Source organism: Genypterus blacodes, unplaced genomic scaffold (genome assembly GCF_046128005.1).
Source record: "Genypterus blacodes isolate CSIRO-AG114 ecotype Tasmania unplaced genomic scaffold, CSIRO-AGI_Gbla_v1 ptg000053l_1, whole genome shotgun sequence".
NCBI classification, from domain to species: domain Eukaryota; kingdom Metazoa; phylum Chordata; class Actinopteri; order Ophidiiformes; family Ophidiidae; genus Genypterus; species Genypterus blacodes.
The window spans coordinates 2,244,017-2,268,921 of record NW_027466865.1 but is presented as its reverse complement, the minus strand read 5'-3'; the positions used below and the strand labels follow the sequence as shown (position 1 = coordinate 2,268,921).

The 24,905-nt window shown below is 40.5% G+C and overlaps 1 protein-coding gene across 1 annotated transcript in view; it reads right to left on the bottom strand.

Annotated features, from left to right (window-relative positions):
* LOC143001346 (spermatid perinuclear RNA-binding protein-like) overlaps positions 1 to 10,831 on the bottom strand; it is a 40,410-nt gene extending 29,579 nt beyond the window's left edge. The window contains exon 1 of the mRNA XM_076150895.1: positions 10,623 to 10,831. The gene's annotated coding sequence lies outside the window, so the exon portion shown is untranslated. The remainder of the gene's footprint in view (positions 1 to 10,622) is intronic.
* Positions 10,832 to 24,905: the final 14,074 nt, after the last annotated feature.

Genomic DNA, 24,905 nt, shown 5'->3' with positions numbered 1-24,905 from the left:
CGCAGCAAAGCATTAGAGAGATGAGTAAAGTTTTAACTGTAAGCAAATGCCCTCTTGTGTGCAGGAGCAAACCCAACAGTTGTTGATTCACAGAGGACAGGGATGAATTATAATTTATGTAGCTTTGTCTTCAACATCATAAAATAAAAGCTGATGACAGCCTCTCATTCAGTCATGTATGATATCACTGAGGCATAAGGGTGCAATGCAAAATACAGAAAGAACACTTAATTTTGCTGATAACTATGTATTTTCATCATCATCGTTTTGAACCCTCAGCATTGCCAAATTTGTGAAATAAGAAGACTTTGACTAAACCTTCTGTATGCTGCATATGTACGCTGCACATGTTGTACTTTTTACATTACAGTGATCCATCTCGCTCTATAACAAAAAGGAAATTTCTTGCCAGTGTACTTCAATGTATCCCTTAGAAACCAGTTTAATAACCTTCTGCGAGGGACCTATGTTTCAAAAGTGATATTCTTAACAAGAATTCTACGGCATCAGAAATGACGAATGCCTGAGGCTGGTGTGTTGATTCATCTCCCATGCAGCCTCTGTGTGCCCTTGCAGTGGGCACTGAGAATGCCAAATGGAGTGGCCAAAGTATCTTTATTCCACTGCTTTTTGTCAAAAAAAATGCTTAGATACTGCACTGAAACCAAAGAATGGTCGGGAAAATCTGAAATGTCTGGTGAGTCTGAGCCTGGCTAAATGTCCAGAGCAGACTAGTTTGAGCACAATGTGTAACGTACGTCGTTTATTGCTGAACACAGGTACAGTCGTGCAATAGTAGCCCTAATTGTTGTATAGTTAAGTCATTTTATTGCACTACCTTGTTAACAAGCCAAATGTCTAGGTTCTCAAAAGACCAAGGAATAGTTGCATCAAATCTGCTGAAACAATGAATCCATTATCATGTATTTCAGACACGATCTGAAGTTGAACATTGTGACCACTCACAGACGAACATCTTTCATTGGCTGTGCAAATTCTCTGTAATCTTGTTCTCGAGCCAGAGACGACACATACTGCAGCAGAGGCAATAAAACCAACTATAAATGATGAGAGTGAGCCACAGCTGGCAGGGGGTAGAATGCAACGCACGCACGGACGCACGCACGCACGCACGCACGCACGCACGCACGCACGCACGCACGCACGCACGCACGCACGCACGCACGCACGCACGCACGCACGCACGCACGCACGCACGCACGCACAGGAATGGATGACATGGGGTTAAAACTAACCTTTGGCCATGGAAAGTGAGAGACAGAGAAAAAGAGAGATGACAAGCATCCATCTGTGGCCATCGCTGTGTCTTTCTGTCACCATCCTTAGCCTTGATAATACTTCATAAGGCAGAGATCCTGATAGCAGATGAGCATTTGGTTCTCCCCAAACTTCATCTAGAATAGAATATCTTTAAACAATGAAGTGGCTGGGTGAAATAATGTGTGAAACAGCCCCAAAATATGTTTGCATGTTAATTAACACAACTTCATTCTAGGTTTTATTAGCAGGCAAAGGTGAGGCAACAGTGTTTATAGGCTGGGGTTCGCAGAAAGTCTACACCTTTGTTTTAAATAAAAGGTGTTAATTGATAGCAGGTGATAATTGGAGCATGAAAGCTTGAAACGTCAGAGCAGTGGAGAGGCAACAATGGCAAAAATAAAAACTGCATGGTTTATCTATTTGCCCAGCCAATGATGAAATGGAGCAGGTGAACTTCTGACCCAGGAATGTGTGTTATTTCCTCATCCTAACCATTTCCCAATTTGTGTTTAATGCAGAGTAAACAGGAACCACCGAGTGATAAAAAGGCTCATTGAGTAGGCTAGAACAACACAAACCTGAGAGTAAAGCCTTTTGGCTGGTGACCCACTGAAATGATTATCCCTGAGATCCTGCCATGCCGGTGCTCACTGAGGAAGTGTTAACCTCTGATCATTATAACGGCTTAAAAAGTCTCAGTTCATTCAGTGTTCAGCCAACTATCTGCAAGGTCACTTCAAGTCAGGTTTTACGAAAGAGGCTGCGGCAGAGTCAAATACTGGCCCACTGCTGAGTTAGTTTGATGAAGCCCTGCTGGGTGATGACTACATTAAGAACCCAGCAAGCACAGCTGCTTCATTACAAGACAGCAGCTTCGATATTAAAAATAGTGTTTTTCACAAGAGGATTAGACCTTCATAAACGCATTAATGGATTTCAACGATGTGATGTGGGCCTGAAAAAGTCCAAGTAAGCACAACACTGATCCCTGTCTGCCCCTAAAAGCTGTAGTGTGTGTGTCAGCCCGCACAGACAGCGGTGCTAAAATTGCACTGCGGTAAGCAACTTGTGTGCAGTGCTGTCTAGCTTGTTAGCTAAGCACGGTGCAAATTTAATGATGATCACATGTAAGCAGTTTGAGTGAGTCTGTCACATTTGGTGGAAACTTTTCTCTATCTATAATCTAAACGTTGGTGGTAAATAGTTATTTTAATAGTTATTTTAAATGGTAATGGTTGAGTTGCAATACTGAAAATAAAATTGGCAAATCATTCTAAGTTTACATAAAAGTGGACTTGTTTGACTTGGTTTCTTCAAAAAAACGAAACAAATTCACACATTGAAAATGTATATATAGATTTCTGCTGCTTTATTTATCAAAAGATAAAGCTGGCATCTACAAGCATGATCTTCTCAACAGAACGTTGGCAGTATTTACTGGGTGAAAGCAGGGTAACTTTACATCCCTGTCTCCACCAAGCAGCTGTGGGGGATCAAACCAGGAACATAGCAGTGTCAACAAGTGCACTTCAGGCCTCACATTCTACATTCTGTTTCACTGTGTAAAACTGTCAATGCTAACAAGAAACCCTATTTTCCAAACAATCAGGAAAGTTTCTCTGCCTAGAAAAAAAAGATCCAAGTGAAACTCTGAATGTCAACCCATACGATGCAGCACAGCATCTCTTAGATAAAACCCACTCATGTGCTCTCTCAAAATTATGAGAAAGAACAGAGGACACACTTGAGAGTACTGCTACTTCCTTCCAGATGTGTTTTTTATTCTAAGCTAAACACAAAAACCTTGACTCGCATTTTCGTTGCTTGTCTTACTGTCTTCATCAGGCAATTATCAAGGTATTACAGAGATTTAGATTAGATCATTTATGTATTTGCTCATTGCAGGTACATCCACCACTAGTTAACCATTTGAGTGGTTTCAGTTGATGCAGTTTCTTTACATATTTGCAATGAAAATTAATTATGAGCATGTAGTTATAATACCTGTGAAAACTACCTCTGGTCTTGCTTGAAATCGAAGAGTGAATTTCCCTACAGAGCTTAGTGACCAGAGAAACAAGCCCGTACAGAGTTCACCACAATGTTTCAATATGCCATAAGCTCTTAATTGTGATAAGCATTATGAAATAGGGAGCAGGTTCCAACATTTATCCATTTTTTCTAAAGTTATTTTCCTTTTATTTCATGTAGCAAAAAAGTCAAACTTCCCAGCTGAATAAGTGTTAAGCTACAAGAACGTTGAATAAATACATTAAATAAGTTAACAAGACTAAGGCTCTAAGCAAAGCATTCAATGCCAATTTTCAGTCAAACCTGTCTAGTTCCAATGGATTTGAGGATTTCTATATGAGTAATGACTCCTGAAATGTGTTGCCCTGTGTGAAGAAAGACTCAATGTAAGGAGCTAATTATACCCAAATGCATAGTTTTGGGCATCAGTCCAGGCGTCTTTTATCGGCCAAAACTAATTCTCTCCATCAATTTACCTCATCACATCCTGGGAGAGAATTATCACCATGCCAGACTTTCACCTCACAGTACTTCACACATTGGCTCTGAGAAAGTATCAAATAAAGCAGCAAACTTAACTTCAATATTCATTTGAATTTCAAGTGGTTGCAGCGGTGTAAGAGGAAAGAAGTACAAAGCTAACTGGAGGACTGATTACATTTTCATAAAGCGATCTGCTATAGCTAAACACACTGCAAAAATCACTTAACAAAAAAAGTGTCTATTGCAGTCCAAGTGCCAGACATTATTTCAGTCAGTTTCCAGAATAAATTAAGTTTAAGGAATCGATCCATCCATCAAATCTCTAAACCTGCCAATCCTGTTCAGAGTTGCAGTGGGCTGGAGCCTACGGTCACTAGGGTAACAGGCAAACAACCTGTACAGGTCGCCAATCCATCACAGGGCTGACACATAGACCTTATTTATACCATACATTTAAATCCGTCATCATTATCAAGATATGCTATCAAGATATTGAGGTCACATGTTAATAAGGCTCAGAGAAGTCTTTGTGATTGGATTGCCATCTGATCTGGCTCACTATGACCACATACACGATGTGGTCAGACTCACATTATGATTAGATCTCTGTCACATGTAGCCAGGTGTAAATGCAATGCGGACAACAGGAACATATTCATTCACTGAATGCGCCCACGAGATGTAATCGTCACCCTAACTCCACTGGCTCCCATTCATTAAGATTTGGATTAACATTTCAGGCCTAGTTCAAGATCTGCTGTCTTCTGGGTGGGAGGAAAGCAGTGTATTGTTCCAGTTCTCCCTGTGTCCCTGGAGAACTCCACATAGAAAGGTTGTTGAAGCCAGGACTTCTTGCTGTGGGGCAATAGTGCTTACCACCAAGCCACTGTGCCACCCCAACTTTGCATTTTTCTTATTTCTTGTACAGTGAACACCTTATTGTGACTAAATTCAAGATAATGACTTTCAAATGACTCTGCAATAGCCAACAGTGACTTGTTGAGTCACTGGTCAAGGTAAGGGCTACAAGAACTTCTCCAAGCAGCAACCACAAAATATTGTCAGGACATTTAAGCCAACCTGTCTGCGTATGGCCACAAGAGGAAAAATGACCCCAGATTGAACAGAGGGATAGTTAACACGGTGTAAAAGAACCCAAGATCCGACAGCGTCTTATTGTATCATCCGTTGCCTTGTGAATGAAAGTGGTCTCTGTGGAAAAAGTTTTGAAAGACAAAATAAAAAGCCAGACTGGGGTCTGCTGAAATGCATGTTGACACACCACAAAAACACCCACCACTTCTGGAAGAATGTCCTTTGGACAGACGAAACAAAATGAAGAGCTTTTGTGGTATGTCATAAGCTCCATGTCACAGAGGAAAAAATGCAGCTTTCAAAGAAATGAATATTTCGGTGCCTGTGAAATTTTTGCTCTGCTTCTCTTTGGGTCTTTCTTCATCATTCACATGTTGAGTGTCCCTAAAAGACATGCAAATGAGAGCTTAAAGGGAGAGACTGTGATTTCCTTCCGGGCCAACAACAACCAGGTGAGACAGCCAGGCAACAACTTAGACATGCCCCGCTCCACAGTTTTCTTATTCAAATGGCCTCTTCTTTTCAATACTGGGTGTTCATTACTGCATTGAGACACTGAGGTCTTACAGTGGATACAAAACCACAAAAAGGTTAAGGGGATTAAAAAGTTCAGTAATGTACTGAATATCAGGATTCAGGAGGTTTAAAATCCACCACTGTGTAACCTTCCTGCCTTGCAGATACTAAGCAGGTGTTTATCTGTCACTCCCTGTATTCCATTTTGGTAGCAGTCGTCCCCCCAATGGTCTTAGACAAATATCCCCGCAGGGTTACATAGAGATGTATTTATTCTTTTTATTTCCCATTTCACCCCAGGTCCACAACATTTATGTCCTTTACTGAGTAGATTATACATGTGTTTATTGCCTTTCTATGTATATGTAATTTTCACATGTTTATTAGTAGTAATAAACGTACACCTTAATTTATTTCAATTACATATTTTAGAATTAAATGTGGTTTCTTTTTGTTTGAATGCTTCTTTATCAATCAATGTGGCTTGACAATGTGACTATGAAAAAACACCAACCAATTTTCAGTAAAACTGAATCCCAGCTGATCCTGCTCCACTTACTAAACTTACTGAACTGAAACAAAATATTAAAAGGTTAAGATATGGAGGGCAACAGCTTTGCTGCGTAAGCACAAATCCAGTTAATAAGAAATGACCAGCACTCATGAGTACATGGACAATATGTTGTCATTTATTATTAAAATGCTGTATTAGCAAAAAAGCAAGAGCTTCAGTCCCAGCAAGGCTGATTGTTTCCCCGTTGCTACTGCTGTATTTTAACAACAAATGAGGGCAGGGTATCTTACTCAGGGGTTTTCAATCCAGTCTTACATGGGCCCCAAACCAGCAGGTGTTTGACTCTACCATGCAATTGTTTTTACATGGTATTCCAAGTTGATTTCACCTGGGATACCAAAGGGAATAAATAGATGGCAGGATAAAAACCCTGCTGGGTTGAGGTACATGTAGGACCCTTGGGCTCGGCAATGAACTCTGAACAACATTATTTCCATGAGGCAATATTGTAGCTTTCAAATGAGCCAGCAGTCATAAAATGAAATACCCATTTACTACTTGCAAACTTTCTTGAAAACCGTTCAGTATCTGTTTGTATGTTATTAGCATTGCGAATGTCAAAAGTACCATTACGTCCATACAAAGTTGGAACAAACATGATTTTAAAATGTGTTTTTCTATACTGTCAGTCGTGCTGTTATGTGTATCTCCTTACAGCCAGTCAAGAACGCAGGAACAGCTTTTTACAGCAGGAAAGGTTATAGATACAGAAAAAATATATGTTACATTACATTACATCATTTGGCAGACGCTTTTATCCAAAGCGACTTACACTACAATACCATCCTTCGCAGAGGGGGCAGCAATTGAGGGTTCGGTGCCTTGCCCAGGGGCACCTCGGCAGGGGCTAGAACCAGCGACACTCCGGTTCCCAAGCGGAAGCTCTACACACTGAGCTACTGCCTCTCCCATGTTAAGTGTCAGATATGTTCAAATTGTTTTGTTAAATACTTGAGGCCCTGTTTGATCAGCGGCATTTCAAACTTTACCATGGCACTGAATTTGTATTGAGATGTTCTGTGAGCCCATGCATTAACTAAACATGGCTTAAACGTTAAATGGAAAATGCAAGCATACAGTGCAACAACAAATGTCCATGAGGGGATTGCTAAACAAGCTTTGGTCCTGTGGGGTGGAGCTACATGAAGGCAACAGAAATGCAAACATCAGGACTGGTGCGTGCATCTTTCCCTCTTTTGTTTTAAGAACACATCAAACAGCTCAGTTGGAAAAAAAGCCTTATGGGACACTCATTAAAGTTATTTTCCTTTTATTTCATTGTCATTGTTGACGTGGCATTTATTTCTGTCAGACAAAGTCAGAGAGTTGACCAGCTGGCATTGGATTCCTTTTACTCTGTCATCATCAGTGTCTGCAAAATAATGAGTTTATAGTGCAGTGTATGAGTTGTACTGAGCTGCCTCTTCATGCTGGTAGGAAATAAAGAAGAACGATGAGGCTGAGCTGAAATGAGAGAAGAGGGACAGCTGGGCTGATGGCAGCAGGCAACACTACTCAGGTTTCAGTTCTTTACCTTAACAGCTCAACTCAGCTACATCAGAGGGACGCAGCTCCTCTAACTGAGCTAGAGACATAAGCCAAAGGACACAGGACTTTGACACGCAGCCATGGCAGTAAAATGTGCTTAGCACGTTGTTAATATTTACAGGCATTACACCAACATACAGGGTTGATGTTGTCTAATTATGTGGTTGTTGAGGAGCAGCTACCACTAAAAGCATTTCAGCCTGGTTTTAGTGGAGAGTTTTAGTGACCCATTACTAACCCATCTAAATGATGCTTCTCCTACTATTCCACCTAGAAAAAAAGAGGAGGGAAAATGAATGTGTTTTGAGTTAAAAAATAAATTAGAGTACCAGCAAGAGGTGTTCACTACACGGAGACACTCATTCTGCAGTCGGGGATATCAAAGGCATCACAGCCATGCACTGCATGTGATGTACTGTATTGCTGGCATGTGATCTACAGCAGCTATGGTTTAATTTAAAAAGTGATGTCTTCCAGAAGAGCCCCATCACACCAGAGAAGCCTCAGGCATGGACATCTTGTCTGAGGGTAGATCACTGCACAGTTCCAACTTATGCACCAACTGCAAAATAACAAGGGAACACAGCAAACAGAGCCCACAAAAGCTGATCAAACTGCTTTCAGACTACTGATTGGGCACTGTTGACACATCATAGCCAGCACTGGAGATGGCACTTTAATTCATGTACAGGACAACAAACAATTCGGAACTCTAAAGTCCTATGCCAATTTTGCTGGACAATTTTTCGCAGACACTCCTCTTTTAGGGAAAACTCTGCCCAGTTCTCCATCCTGTAACTCACTCACATATATAGAAGACATTTGATGAAATAGTGCAGCAATAAAGGCAGAGCATCTGGGGCTTTAATATTTCACACAGTAAGAGTATGACATAGTCTAAACAACTTCACTTCATTTCCCTTTACTGTGAAATGGGAATTGAACAAAATAAACCTCTATGTAACCCGGCTTCGTTTTGGACCCAGCAGCAATCCAACCCCAGAACTACAAGAAGAAACTGCGTCAGGATACACACTTTGTATTCTCTTTCTACAGAATACTGACCAATTGCCCTATTAGAGCCAACAGTAATCTCATCAGTGATGTATGTGTGGCCTTGGATAGCACTGATCGTAGCTCATTCGTTTCATAAAATAGTTTTAGACCTTTTGCTGATTTATTACGTTGTCGAGTTGTGTTCAAAGTGAATGAGACTGACAACAGTGTTGGCTCAAGGGCAGCCAATACCAACATACTATGTGCCATTGGAAAAAGGAAAACTGGCTACAATCACGACATGATTGACTAGTCGCTAACCTCTCACAGATTTTCTTTAACCGGCAAACAGACCACATTGGCACTGGTTTGCAAGCACTAGCACTTGACACACTGTATCAACACTGCAGTGACTTTGCCTTAGAATCGGTTCTAAATGTAACAGTTTGGACAAACAAACATTAAATTATTGCTTAGAAAAATCAGCCGGGCCCTAAAATTCATTCAAATAAATCCTGTATAATAGATTATACACCAGAGGAAAATCTTATCATGGATCACCCTCCCATAATCCTTTTGTAGAATAATACTTTGATAATTGTTATTGCTTCTGCAGGAAAACACATATGCACTGAAGTTATTGTTTGCAAAGATGGTCAAAAATTCACATATTTTTCCCTTTTCTGGACTGAAAAACTAAATGATGGCTGTATTATTCACCACCTCTGAGAGTAGACAGAGTTGACAGCAGTCTGAACACTCCAATTTGCTAAGAATTTACTGCTAAGACAACATTTGTGTAATCATTATACACATACTAGGACAGCACTAATTGAAAACAAAATATCATATACTAACTTGATCCCCATTTACAAGTGGATCGCTGCATCCTAGTCAACACTTTTAGCTGCAACCCAGTTCCAGGGAGGCCGAAGCCGAACATTAGGCTCGGGTTTCCGTTTCTATTTACATTCCTCAGGCACAGAGGAGCCACCTGCTCCAGCTGGTAGACTTCCTACTTAGTGAGCACACCGGGCCCAGCTGAAACCTGAACCAGTGACGCCCATCTGCATGTTTATAAGGTTCAGGCAAATGTGGGAAATGCAAATATACATGCACCCTTCAACAGACAAAGAGCACTACGAACCCTCACAGAAAATGCCAATTCATTAAGTGAATTACTTGAAAAGAGCTTCTTACAATAAAAAGATGGCAGGTGGCATTGTAGGGGGTGGCGGGATTTCAAAGTCTTGCTCAAGGACACTTTGATGGGACATGAGCATGGTGTCTCATTCCATTATCTTAATCTATCTCCCCTATCAATATGTATTGCCGCTTTCATTACCCCCAGTCTCCCATTTAATCCACTTTATCAGTTAAAATAACTAGACGTAATACTGGCAGCTTAATATCTCCCAGACAGTTTCCTTCTTTCTTGGTGACGTACTGTATATACGTATCATTTTCTGTGATTTTGTTTTAAATGATCTTTCTTTTTCTCAACTATTGCTTGTTTCATTTATATACGTTTGCTATTTATATTTCTTTGATAAAATCTGAATATGTTGCAGTTATTTGAATATGTCACCACATGTGCTCTTATTTTGCAAACCAATATTTCATATCCAGCAGTAGAAGAAAAAGTATTTCAGCCATATACGCCAGATGAACTCAAATTGTAACCATGTCATATGTATTGAAATACATTGCAGTGTCCGTGTACATCGCGATAACAGCAGTGCAGTCTGCCTGAACGTCAAAATTACTAGAAAATAATAGCTACTGGTTACAGCTGACGATCAAAGCAAAAATAACTCTGCCCCTGTTAAAACAATTCCTCACATCAGCTTCTTAACATTAAAAGTCACATTCGGGACGCTCGGGCAGTGAATGAGCGGCCACAGCAAAACTTGCAGGAATATTGGTCGTTTGGTTAAAGTAATTCACACACATTTAAACCCTGACAGACAATCCCAAAGCCGAGCTCGGAGATGCCGGGAGAACGGCTCATCCTGCTCGGCTTGACACCACCGCAGCTTGCACCCCGCCATCCCTCCTCCTCCACGCACACAAACTGTCACAAAAAGCGGACACTTACCTTCACCGACGGTCCACTCGCCAAACAGGAGGATGGCTGAGGAGGAGAGCGCACGGCGGCTTTCGGGAGCCTGAGATACTTTTGTTTACTGCGGCTGTTTGCTTGTTTCGTTGACTAACATAAGTCCGTCCTGCTCTCAGTTTGTATCCGGACACAACGTGGAGTCGATGCCGCGACCGACCGAGGCGGCGACAACAACAGCAGCAAACGGTCACCGGCCAGCCTGCTGTCAGCGCGAGCGGCGCGGAGCAAGGTGAGCATGCGCACGACAGCTGCTACTGCAAAACAAAGATCGTCTAAAGTGAAGATAGCGCGCGTGTCTGCCACACCGCCGATACGGCTTACGCGATAACGTAGGGGTTCTCAAGCTGTGGTACTTGCGCCACCGGGGGTACTTGGAGTGTGGAAATTCTGATACCTATTTCAAAAGCACATTACATAGTTCTATTCCATGAGGTTGTTGTTATATTAGTCAGTTTTATATATTTTTGTCAATGTATTATTATTATTATTATCATTATTATTATTATTATTGGTGGTGGTGGTGTTGTTGTTTGTGTTGTTTGTGTTGTTTGTGTTGTTATCATCATCATCATCATCATCATCATCATCATCATGATCATCGTGGGCTTGGGTTTTCCCACTATGGACTGATTAAAAACAAAATGACACACTCTCATATTAATTCACATACTCTTGTTACATTGTTAACCCCGAGTAAGTCAGTATTGTACCTTGTCTTTGAGTGACAGCATTACAGATTGCTTGTTGGTGCATGTATCCAATAATATATTACATAACCCAGCTCTGATTTCCATGTGTTAGTGTATTGCAGCAGTAAACTTGAGGTCTGCTGTTGTGTGATGTAATGGGAAGCACATTTAAATACAAGAACAGGACAGCAGGATTGGTGTGAAAATTCACAGCCAAGGTGTGAAGAGTCTTAGTTAAAGTTTCATTTTCACAACAGTGCAATTATTAGACACCTCTATCAATTAGAAACTAGTAAATAAGAAAACATGTGTTTGAAATAAAATTATGTTTCAGGTGTTGAACAATGACAGAGAAGTATACAGAAAAGTGAAGAGTGGGATGTTCGACGTAAAATGCCTTAGTAATCGCAAAAGTCATAAAAGCTTTTCTTTCATTGTAAATAAATAGCGGGTAGGGGTGGGGGGAGGGGAGGGTTCTGCCGGTCTGTCTCGCATCATCTGCCGGTCTGGCCCGCCCAGCCCGGGTCGCCCGGATCGGCTCGCGGACTAATTAAGTGAAGTTGGATAGTTACCCACGGCACACCTGACTATCTCTCACGACACACTACTGTCCCGCAGAACACCGGTTGAAAAACACTGGCATAGTGTGTGTCAACAAAAGTGATTCAGGTGCTGGTTTTGGTCTGGAAGACCTTCCTCAGAGTGGCAGCTCTCAGTTTTTTTAACCTCTCATCAGGTGTATCAAAATCGTTTCCCCAGCAGAAGGACAGATATCTCAGGTAACACTAGGTTTTTTAGGTTTTTTTAACCTAAGCCCAAATACAACATTGTTTGTACCTCCTCTAAACCCTTCCAAACAAAGCAGTCCAAACTGGTTTGTTGTCGAGCGAACTGGCTTTGCTTCTGAAGCTCCCAGTGAAAACAAATATAAAATTATGAGGCTCCTACAAACCTTTGATTAAGAAAAATGGGACGCTGGTACATTAGTAGTTGGTAGATTGATGGCCGAGATATTGCCAAAAGTTTGATCCCCTGATCTGTGCACTCTTACACCTGCATCAAGTACTTGTAGATGTAGATTGAGAATCATAAGTGAGTGTACGTTTGTTTTGTAGCATGCTATCTATTAGTCATGTCCAGCTTGTTGTTTATTCATCATTCGTCATCATCATGAGCATCTGTCTCTCTCTCTCTCTGTCTCTCTCTCAGTGACTTCTCATGTGTTGGATCTGCATCGTCAAGGAGACCAAACAAAAAGTTCAAAGTTGAAAACTGTTCTACAAGAGCAGTTTGTAGGGGTTTTAGAGCATCGTAACTTTGCCGTATTTACGCCATTCCTTTTGACTGGGAGCTTCAACAGCTGGTGCTGTTGAGTTTGGAACAGATAGGATGGGGCACAAACAATGTTGCAATAGGATTAGGTAAAAAGAAAGATAATTTCATCCACTGAGGCATGCACAATATTCCTCTCATTATAGCCAAGTAAAACAGAGGTTCCTCCAGATCACCAGATTAAGGCATGCCAAGTCAAGTCAAAGATTACAGCAATTACAAAAATGTCCATGCTCAGTTGCCCTTTCTTGTTAATTAAACACCCCGGTGGATAATTATGCCTGCTGCACTGAAAGTTGCGCATGAATCAGGCCTGTGATGATGAAAATGGCATGTGACGGCTTATCATAATACTGTAGGCCCCTGCAGTGTTTGAGCTTATACTGTATGTGTACATCATTATGGTCGTCGTCTCTCCCTATCACACCCTTTCACACAAATTAACACACTCACACTGCAAAACATCCCCTATGGAAATGTGTCAAATAGTCTATAACAGTAAAAGATTGAACTACCAGTTAACCGCTATTGAGGTACGTGTAAATTACTTTTCTTAAAACTGCTTGAACAATGCAGCAACAGAACGTTATCTGACTTTAAATCTAGTAATAAACAATTCTATTAAAATGTTTTCACTTTCATACTTTATACATGTTCTTGAAAATCACTTTTCCAGTTAGATTTTCAACTTTGCTTGTGGCAGTTTTGAAAGTGTGAAGAATTCAATCAAAACAGGTGCATGTGACAGTTAAGTCCTGACAAAACAGGTGTCACTTGTGATTTTTCTTATCATCTCTTCTATTCAGACTCTGACACTTATTCATATAATATTCTTTTGGAAACAGGTTGATATAATCTCATCTTACTGTATCACCTCATTGTATCACTTCAGTGTTCTTGTTTTGAGGATGGCGTGTTGATTGTTCTGTTTCTTGAAATAAGTAAAAGCACCCTTTTTCCTCTTAATGTCTGCTTGGCATATGAATGTGTTAACCACCAAACCACTTCTATGGTTAATATGCTCCAAGTCAGATGGTTGAAAACACCTTTCAATGACAAATCCCTAAAAAAAAGTTGTGTTGTGCGTAGGGTGCTGGATAAATCTGCTGTCCTTGTATACAATATAAAACATTGAATCATCTTAAAACAAATTCTTGCAACTTCTGTTTTCGCCAAACAGATTCTATTTTTTCCCTTCACCTCGTATGACTGTTTCACGTATTCACATTTAGCCCTGGTTTACACTGACACACACGTGCACACACACACACACCCCTACCCCTGTAACCCAGCACTTTGCTGATGAAGCAAAACAACAGCCAGCGCGTCTCTCCATCTGTAGAGGGTTACTTGAGCATGCAGAGCCACAGAGTGGTGCAACATGACAGATAGCGTGGTCCTCTGCTGCTGATGCATGGCGTTATAGATAGATGTGGAGGATCTGACGTCTGGACTGTTAAGCACATACCAGATGGAAGGCGTCAGCACTCTGTGTGTGTGTGTGTGTGTGTGTGTGTGTGTGTGTGTGTGTGTGTGTGTGTGTGTGTGTGTGTGTGTGTGTGTGTGTGTGTGTGTGTGTTTGTGTGTGAGTTCTGCTTGCGTCATTCAGGAATTGAGAGTAAGAGAGCCTCGCTCACTGCAGTCTGGCCTGGACTATCTTCTTACAATCAAACTCAACTTATGTGTGGTTTTCACTCTGGATCACTTGGACAAAGCCAAAGTGGCCTCTCAGCTTCCTCTGAGCAGTTGTTTGCTAAAAGAGGATCAATTTCTTGCTGTTCTTCAAAACAAGCAGGCAAATGACTCTGACTCAGCTACAGCTGGGACAATAGCTAACCGTGGAAATATATTAGCAAAGTCGTGCCTTTTTTTTGTCTCACTAAGGATGTGACACAATTTTTTCAAAAGTTGACCCTACATACAACATTTCAACAAGAATATATTCAAATGAGTCTGTTAAATATATGAACAGTGACTTATGCTACATTAACAGAGACTGGAAGCTGTGCAGCTGCTGCCTAAAGATGAGTTTCTTTATTCAAAAGCTGCACAGGCGGAAATATTGCAAGTGGTCTAAGCTACCCCAAGAGAGTGAACCATGAGGGGAAGCTGCATGGGGAAACATTTTCTTGCTGATGCTAATGATGGCTGTTTAGCCCTGGAGAGGAAATCCCTCTGAACTTAAGTGTGGCTGTTCCCTGGGCATGCTAATTACTGTCAGTATTGATTAAAAAGTCATGAATATAGTAACAGAATAATTACTCTGAAATACAGGCAGTTCCTGAGTTGCGAACATCCCTTACTTATGAACCGTCCTCTGTAAAGCCTCTTATTATAACAATTTGAGTTACATACAATGCTTTGTATTATATGGGGAGACAATCCTATCATAATTCAAGAGCGTGGTCTCTCAACCCGAGAGCAGAATCCAAATGTTTCTGCTAACACTTAAAACTCAACTCCTCGAGCTTGGATTCACCTTGCTTGTGCCCAAACGGGATGTTAAATGATTTTTTCTGTGCGCTTGGATCTTTGGCGTGACAACCCTATCAAAAGTCCCCAGCCAATAGAAGGAGGAGTTGCTTTGACCAATGAAATGATCGCTGCCATGTTTGCTTTGCATCTTAGAACGTCCTGTAAGTGCAGCACACAACACACACCTACATTTCTGAGGAGCCATTATCCACTGAACAGAGAGCTGGGAGTTAACAACAGAAGATTTATAAGATTTAAAATTGCAGGTTTGGATGATGATGGACATTAAGCCAGATATAGAAGACAAACATCATACTGGGGTGAACTACAGTGTCTCAGAATGTTGGTCAGGGGCCGTTGAGACAGAAGAGTGCTATTGAACATCTAATGCTTGAAAAAACTTGAATATCCACAAAGTCTTGCAAATGTGGATTTACACAGATGTTATAGGTTACATTATCACATATACATGCAGTATATCACAACATATATCACATAGATAGTATCAAACCAAACCTTAAATCCTTGCAAACATCTCATAGCCAGATTTAAGTTAAATCTTCTCTCTCACTTTCCTTGTGGACAGTTCAGCTCTAGCAGACTGAACTGTGCACTGAACTCATTCACCTCACAAAACAGCACAGTGTAGTCTGTTCACATATTGATTAATACAAATCAATATTGTATCTGTATTCTCCCTTCCGAGCTTTCACTGACGCTTAAATGTTTCCACCCTCAGTTCACTCTTTGTCAGAGTCACCTTCAACTGTACTGTTAATCACTTCTTTCACTGGAGGGAACCTCTTCATCTGTTTCTCCTCACCCCAGATCTGTTCATCCTCTCTGCCCTTCAACTCCACTGCTGAATTCCGATCGAGGGATCAGCACAGGAAGAAAAAAAGACAGCCTGGCACTGCAGTGAAACCAGCAATGTGTTGGTGGAGTGTGAGTGTATATTTGTGAGAGTGTGTATTATTCTTTGATCTAAGAATTAATTACCACATTCTATCTAGCTTCTATCTGTGGGTTTTTTCTGTAGGCATGATTAGATTTGGCTTTACTTGTTATAAAAGACACAGATGAGAGCAGGAGATCACATGAAATCACATGAAAATCACATGGGAAAATTGACCATGTCACGTATTTCCTGATCCCCACAACCATCCAGGTTACAATCAACATTACAATGTGTGATCAGGCAGAACAGGTACAGACAGATGGATTATGTAGAAAGGGGAGCTAGACTGAAGGAGTGAATACTAGATACAGTTGCGGCTTGGCAGGCAGATCAAAGGCAAACTTACAGGGGATCAGTCAGGCTTAGAGTCGATAACAGGTAGGCAGTCAGTGGTGCAGAAGTGCAGAGGAGGATCGGGCAAAATCATCAACTAAGACAGGTTAGGTGCAAGCACTGAGCAGGCAGGTAGTCGGCTGATGCAAAAAATGTGGAGGCAAAATCATCAAATAAATCATCTCTGTGATTCGGGTAGTATGATTTCTGGAATATTGTCTGCCGTTCATGTGTCAAACTTTGGGGAATCATTACACTCAAAGATGCATCAGAATATCAGGTCTGAAGGGGGTATAGAGAATGGATGGAAGGTGTGTTCAGCCAGTCAGAGTCTGAGGTGCCAACTACAACAAGTGAACACACCTGAAGGAGAGATGGAATCACTACATTGTGAACGACTCAATTTAAGACCATATTTCAATGCTTTCACTATCTTAAGTTGAAGGAATAGAGCTGTGTGCTGAAGACTGATGAAATAACGGTGCTGACAGGCAAGTATATCAAAGGTTTGCAGGATATCCTGGAGAATGACTCATTTTGGAGGTAAAACTGTTTTCTCTAGTGACAGATTCCTTCCTTTATGGCAGTGAAGCTACAAAGGAAAAGGAAAATATCCAACGGAAAAAAGATCTTGGTGACAGCAAGATAAGACTGAATTCTGAGATTGTACAAGCCGCACATACTCATAACAATATGAGTGACTTCATATTCACTGACCTGGAGAAGAAAGATCAGGGGAATGGCAATTTGAAAAGAGTCTTTACAGGTTTTGTTGATTGTCAAAACACATTTTCCTGACAGTTCCCTAATTTTCTCAAAACACAACAACTTTACTGTGTATTGTGTGACTATATACTGTATCTGTGTCTTTCGTTGCTAAATAAATACTGACTTGGACTCCCACAGACCAAGGATGGGATTGTCCTTTTAGTATTCAGTGTTTTGGTTGTTACTTTATACTGCTGATTAGAGAAAGAGGGAGAGAGAGAGAGAGAGAGAGAGAGAGAGAGAGAGAGAGAGAGAGAGCGAGAGAGAGAGAGAGTACGTGTGTGTATGAGCTCACCCATTTGTGATTGCTGATGTGTGTGTGTGTGTGTGTGTGTGTATGTCTGTGTGTGTCTACATTGAAATGCAAATGCTCACATACTGTATGTGTAAGTGCTAGCATGCATGTAACTGTGTGTGTAAACGCTTATTCATTGCTTGTTAATCTGTGTGTGTGTGTGTGTGTGTGTGTGTGTGTGTGTGTGTGTGTGTGTGTGTGTGTGTGTGTGAGAGACTGCAGATTGTTTTGACCTTGGATGCCCATGAAGCTGCTGGAAACACACAGCAGCTCATCAAATATTTACAGCTCCATCTAATTCAGGACTGGATGTGGTCTTTCTTCTTGCGGCCTCGGGCTCATGGCTTCAGGCTGGAGAGAAGTGAGGAAAACACATTTTCTCTCAAGTCCAGCTTCTCTTCACTGTGTTAAAAGCAGCATTTACATTACGAATAACAAATGACCAATTACAGAAGCCTGTCGGGGTTAATACTGAGTCAAGTCGAATGTTTGTGAATTAACCCCCTGAAATCAAAGCCACCCGATAATGTCTTTGTTCAGTATGAATGTCCATATTTGTTGGCAATGATCACACAGATTTTGCAGATGTGATCAATACGTAGTGTAGGTCAATAGCAGGCGGAAATCTTATACCGACTGAGACAGTCTGGGTGTAGAAAATGAAGGACAAACTTTCCAATGCAAACAGTAAACAAAGCAGTAAAGACGTAAGTAAAGAAGCTCCCTGTCAGTTCCTGTCACAAAACTTTGATTAAACTCTAATTAAGGGTATCAGTCAACAAAACACATGTAACCCATGTTTACTCAGACATGTAAATATTTGAATTAGAGAAAGACACTTCCACATACATTCATATACTCAATGTTCCGGCCTTCATGCTCAAATTCACCAATGCAACACATCGTGGTTATTTGATGAGATCATATTTCTGCCTCGATCACACTACACGGTGCATGTAAAGGAGTGTGAAGGCGTTGAAATGAAGCAGTATAGTGTGCTAGAAAAGTGGACTGTGTTTGTGCGTGAAGTGTTATTCCTCACCAGAAGAAACTCATTACATTAAGATGAAGTAGAGATGCTATAATCAGGTATAAACATCTGTGACAGCGTCTAACACATCAGGCATGCCGACGCCATGAAAGCCATGAAAGCCATGAAAGCCATGAAAGCCATGAAAGCCATGAATGCCATGAAAGCCATTATCCACAAATCATTTTCTTGCATCACACATGCACACACGCCGGACACGCACATGTTCTTTGGTGCATTAAGCATATGAAAAATAATTTACCTGATCAGTTTGCCCATGCATGTTCCTCTCTCATACATCATTAAAGCATCATCAATACTTAACTCATTTATAATTCAAGCCTACCTAGAGAGCAGTGAGAGATCAGTGCAAATTGCTGCATACTAAATATCTCTAAACATCCACACCAGCACTTCAATCTCTCCGTTGCTGCTGCTGCTGCTGCTGCTGCTGCTGCTGCTGCTGCTGCTGCTGCTGGCATCAATCCATCTATCCTGCTATACATGTCGCTGCCACTCACATTCATCTGTTGTGGAAAAGGAGGCAGCGTCTGCGTGTACACTGAGACGTTCACTAACAGCCGCTGATGGATGTCAGCTGCCTGTAAAGAGGGAACACAGATCTGTTTGGTTAACAGGATTGAAATCAGCAGCATTTCCAGAGATCGACCTTCAAGAGAAAGCTCATAGCACAATTTTGTACACTTTTATTTACCATTTTGTGCAATTTTGTACTTCCACATCCCTTTTTGTGCTATTTTTGTACTTCCTGTGTACATTTTCCCACTTCAACCCCACTACAGTCATTAGATGGCTGTAGCTATAAACAGATAAAGACAAAAAACAACAACACTGTATTTCAGCTAGCCATTAGCTTGAGGACAACAAAAAGATTTTTCACATCATCATAGTTTTACAAGCCAAAGAGGTTGCACAATTCTGTTTGCAGCAACTGATGTCTAAGGAATTGTAGCGAAACATTTGTTCATCTCTCTATTACTTCAAAGCTATTGTATAGTGCACCTATGTGGACCAATGGGAATTCTCAGCTTGGCATGTCGCCTCTGGAGGGGAAGACTAACAGTAGTTTAAGCAGGAGATTGAACGAGACCAACTTAATACATTAGTGCTCCTCTGCACACAGACACCACCTCTAGCTCTGGATCCACAAATCATGGATAGTGGTTGGAGTCTCTCTTTTAAATAGGAGTCATTCAGGGTGAGAAGTGACCCACGGTGGAAAACGGATGGAGGGATGGAATCTGTACTTAGGAGTCTCTGTGTGAAACTTTTACATGTATAAGAGTATTTTTCCATTGTGCTATTATTACTTTTGCTTAAGTGAAGGATTTGAGTTGTTCTCACCTCACTATGCTGTTGTACATTTCCAGTCTCAGGGTCATCTTAATGCATTACTAATACAAATCTGCACAATTCTAATAAAGAAATACTGAAATATTTAAATTTCACCATGAATAAACAGCCCACATACATATTATATAAAATATTTGATCAGCTTTATCAGGAAAAACACTTTTTCAGCCATAATAACAAAAACAATTGAATCCAAACTTTTGTCTAGACTGAAGTTGCCTCTTGTTTTTTTTCCCAGACAGATACCATCACCTGGGAATTATGAGACAGTGACACAATTGTCCTAAATCACTGCAGCTGAAGGAGCAGCTGAGTCATTGTCGACTCACTATGAATGTGAAGAGAGAATCAAATGAAGCTCGAGGTAGTAAGTTGAGAAAATTAGCGACTGAATGTGGTTTATTACAAGCTCCTGAGGGTAAACCAAAGATGGCTTATAAAACAGCATCTTAATTGAGCAGGTGAAGATAGATTTTACTGAAATGTAAAACAGTGAAAATTGTTCCTATCTCAAGATGTTTATCTATCAACTCCCCACCCACCCTGTAATTATTACAAACATGGATTGTACTGTGATTGTAGTTCACAGTAAAATAGTCCTTGTTGTTTGACAGGTTTCTTGAGTTTCCCTGTTTTGCTTCAGAAAAATACCACAGCTCACTTGAAAGCAGTTAATCAATATTTCAGTATATACCTTAACAAAACCTAAGCAACTAGCTTTACGCTGAGATTTCTGTGTCATTACTCACAATGAGACGTCTGCTCTGCACCGATGCTGTGGGGAAGGTGTTACCCAGTTGGAAGACATGAAAATAATATACCAGTGTTATATAAAAGAAACTCACAATTTAAATCTCCGGGACTAGTTTGGCCACACAGGAGCCCATTACACTCATACAGAAATAAAGAACTAGAACAAGAGAAACAAACAGAGTTGTATCCTGTAAAGAAATCCCATAGCGGTAAATGGCAAATGAGTTCTTAGCGGTAAACAGCAGTAAAACCATAGAATCACAGCCATGGATATGTATTCTGAGCAAGAGGTGCTAAAAAAGCGAGGTAGAAATAGACTTGGCAGCAACAATGTTATGTTTACACATTAAACACTTGTGCTCGCATGCTGTCCCTGCTGCTGAACACAAAGGCAATAGTAAACAATGTGTGACAGGGGCCTATTTCAAGCATAGAAATGTACTGTAGGGAGGGGATGAGAGCTTTTTGAGATTTATATATCATTTTAAGGCATAAAATCAACAGCCACAGCACACCTTTGTTAAGCTTGGAGCTCTGAGCCCTAAACAGAGAGCAGATGAAAATACATAAAAACAATTAAGTATGAAAGATGTCTCACACTGTGGACCTCGGGATGAACAGGCACAGTGTAGCTGCCGTGGATTTGGAGATTTCTGGTTCACAGAACACCAAATGTGACCTTTGTCTGCAAATGTCTCTACAGGGACCAATGAAGATCCACATTGTGAACAAAACTGTATATCATCTTAAAAGCAGCAATAATTGGAAATGAAGATATCCATTAGGGTCATACCATAAAACAGGAGGATTACGAAGTTGCTTTAAAGTATCTTATTCAGAATGTGAAGGATCACACGACAATCAAGACCTGAAGAATTTTCCAGACTAACGTCATGTGTTGTCTTGTCACATTATTGACATTCACTTGAAAATGACCCCTATTGCTTGTCATAAGAAAATCTGAAAGTTTCAGGTCTCAGTAACAGACACAAGGACTGATAGGAAATTCAGATTAATTTGATTCCTGACATAATCAAAGCCATCTTGTCCTCTCATAATAGATGCATGGGATATTAACGTGTCAACCATCCAATCCATTTTCTGGACTTGCTTCTAATCAGCTGAAACGTAGACTGAATAATTAACAAGTCAAGAGCAATTATTGTGAAAAGATTCCAATAATATGGTGCTTGATTGTCTTTTGTCCTTGGATGAGCAAAAATACGGTTGATTCATCTCAAATCTTTGTTGAATTCCCATGTTTGCAGTGTGTTGAAGGTCATATAAGGTCAGGAGTGGTGAGATTAAAAAAGGAATGAATCCAACTCTTTCTGTTTGACTTTATAATCCTTTGTGACTGATCAAAATTAGCTTTGATCATGTATTTCATTCAAAATTAGTTTAGCCAAGTGCCAAAGGAAAGTGGAGAGGCTCAAACTGACAGCATGTGTTTAATTAATATGCAATGATTTAGCATTTATTCACTTGACTGAAGTGAAAAAACCCCATCATAAATTAGCAAGTTTACAGCTCAGTGGGCCAGATGGTGCTGTTAGTTGAGGAACACATTTTAATTTAATCAACCAGATGTATTTATAGACTTCATGTTTATTTGTGATAAAGAGACCTTGACAACATCATGTCAGACATCACATTTCTTTACAGATGCTGCAGGCTTTAGATTCCTCCAACAACCACCACCATAATACTTTCAAGGATTGTTGTTGTTGTTGTTTAAGGGAGATTTGCTTCTTGATCAGCTGCTCATATTTCTGAGCAGCTCGTCCTTTTCAGATCTGGAACGCTGTTATGTCCTCTCTGCTGTTTACAGCTCAACAGCACCAAATATTCATGTCATGATTTGCTTTCTTCTGACTAAGAAGTGCTGCTCTGCTACCATTTACATTTATGACTATGAATTTATCACGTCTGACTAAGAATCAGTTCTGCTTATTAATTCTGGTTCTTGTTAAACTCTATGTCTATCCTTGTTTACTATTTGATGATGAAAACCAAGCAAATGTACACCTTTGTTTTTAGTAGATCTGGGCTACTGTCATTGTGTTTTGGCAAAACTGAGAATCTTATCAATATAAGGGAGGCAGTAGCTCAGTGGTTAGAGCTTCCGCTTGGGAACCGGAGGGTTGTTTGAGTCCATGCCGAGGTGCCCCTGAGCAAGGCACCGAACCCTCAATTTCTCCCCCCTCTGTGAAGGGTGGTAAGTGTAATGTTAGTCGCTTTGGATAAAAGCGTCTGCCAAATGATCGTAATGTAATGTAATAACTCAGATTTAAATCAACATCAACAATATAAAAGTGCGTGTCATCCTGAACACATCAGGGGACGCCAACATATCAAAAATGATGGGTTGATCCTTAATAAATTGATTGACACCTAGAGAATGAGTGAAAACAAATACCACAAACCCAAATTGTGTCAAAATATCTCTGCCTCTTTTGCAAACTGCATGATTTTGTTGTCTCCAGTTTTGTGGAAATAGACACTTGTAAATAAAGCAAGATATTCACTCTTAGGGATCCTTCCTTTATTGGCCCAGTTAATTTGATCTCTAATTCATGAACTAGAGTTGGTTGGTGTGTGGTTTCTGTCCTCGTGCTTTTCACCTGTTTATGGTCAGAAGTGCAGTTTTACCGTCAGGATGTGTGTCCCTTCAGCTCGTTCTGCTTCCTCCTCTCCTATGGCTCGCCTGAGCTAGCAACAGTGACGTGATTGTGATGCTGTATTTGACTATAGTGCAAACAATTCAAATCCTTGTCCACGGTTAAAATATGTGTGTGGTATGAGCTCCTAGATGTGGTTGGAAATAGATTCATCAGCTCATGAAGTCACATACGTCACCTCCATCTGGTGTTAGTTTATAGCAGTCCTCAAACACAGTGGCGTGCTGTAAAACATGAGCCAGAGCCATTTGTGATTTTGGTGTCAGAACTTGCACACTAATGTACCTCAAAGCAGAGCCCAGTGCTTTATTGGAGCTATCTGGGTTAGAGCTTTTCCTTTCTTTGCATGCCAAATGATCACCAGAGCATCTTGTTCGGACCCACTTCTTTGTATAAGGCAGTGTTGTGAAGTACTACTTTGGCCCAATTAACCAGTTTTCTATGCTGCCATTCAGTTAATGGCTTTCACATGGTTTTCCAAGTTGCTCTCAGGAACCTGGGTGAACGTAATCAACTATAAAACAAGCAGGATACAACAACACATGCTGGTTTGGGGCCCACCTAGTCTGTGTTAAAGATCTCTGCTTTAAGGAACCTGTGCAAATACAGCAGCCTGATCTGTTACAGACATAAATTGATAAGATTTCTTAAAGAAGTCATACTGAGAGATTTGGCTTCTCAGTTAGAAAAACTACTTGATAAATTGTCACCTCTCTCATCTGTGGCACTGCTCGTCTAGAATCTCTCTCATCTGTGGCACTGCTCGTCTAGAATGAGGTGCTGACATTAAATTAAATTAATTAAACATGAAATACTTAAAATGTAATTAGATATTTCAAAAAAACACAAAGGTGTTCTAGGCTCCAAAAATATGGTTTAGTGAGTTCTGAAGCAAAGTTAAAAAAAGAATACTGATGTAGCAAGTGCAGGATTTATGATGGACTGTAGTTCGTCTGCCTCCCAAATTCGATTGGCGTTTAAAAGAGCGCCTTCAGTGTGTTAACTTAATTTAATGGAGCGCAGTTCAGCCAAATAAAAAAGTACCTCTGACATTTATGGAGCCATGTTGCTGTAAAGATCACTAATAAACATTCTCTAACAAATGTGGGTCCTTCAAAACATTCTGGTGACTGGGATGGCTCAAACTTGGATGAAAGATTAAACTGGTATGATGGAGCAAATACAAGTATATGTATAAAATGTAAAATGACTAACAATCATTTTAAATGCGTGATATTTGTTTCATTCATTTGTTATGTGATTCACTGATTTTCATTCTCGACGACGTACAGAGCTTGAGCTTGAGAGTTTGAGTATGTGCTTGCAAACCCTGGTCTAGAGATGCTCACAGCAGGTATACATGTGTTTGTCAAGCTTAACAAATGATCTACTAACGATTTAAAGGAGGATCCAATTTTGCAATGACTCAAACAGCCATAGTGCCCTCCTGTGTTAAAATGGTAGAATGCATGGACTATGCACTCAATTGTTTTTACTCACTCAACAACTACTAAAGCAAGCATTGACTTCAAATGGTTCCTTACAATGGTTACAAAGTTCTTAAGCATGTA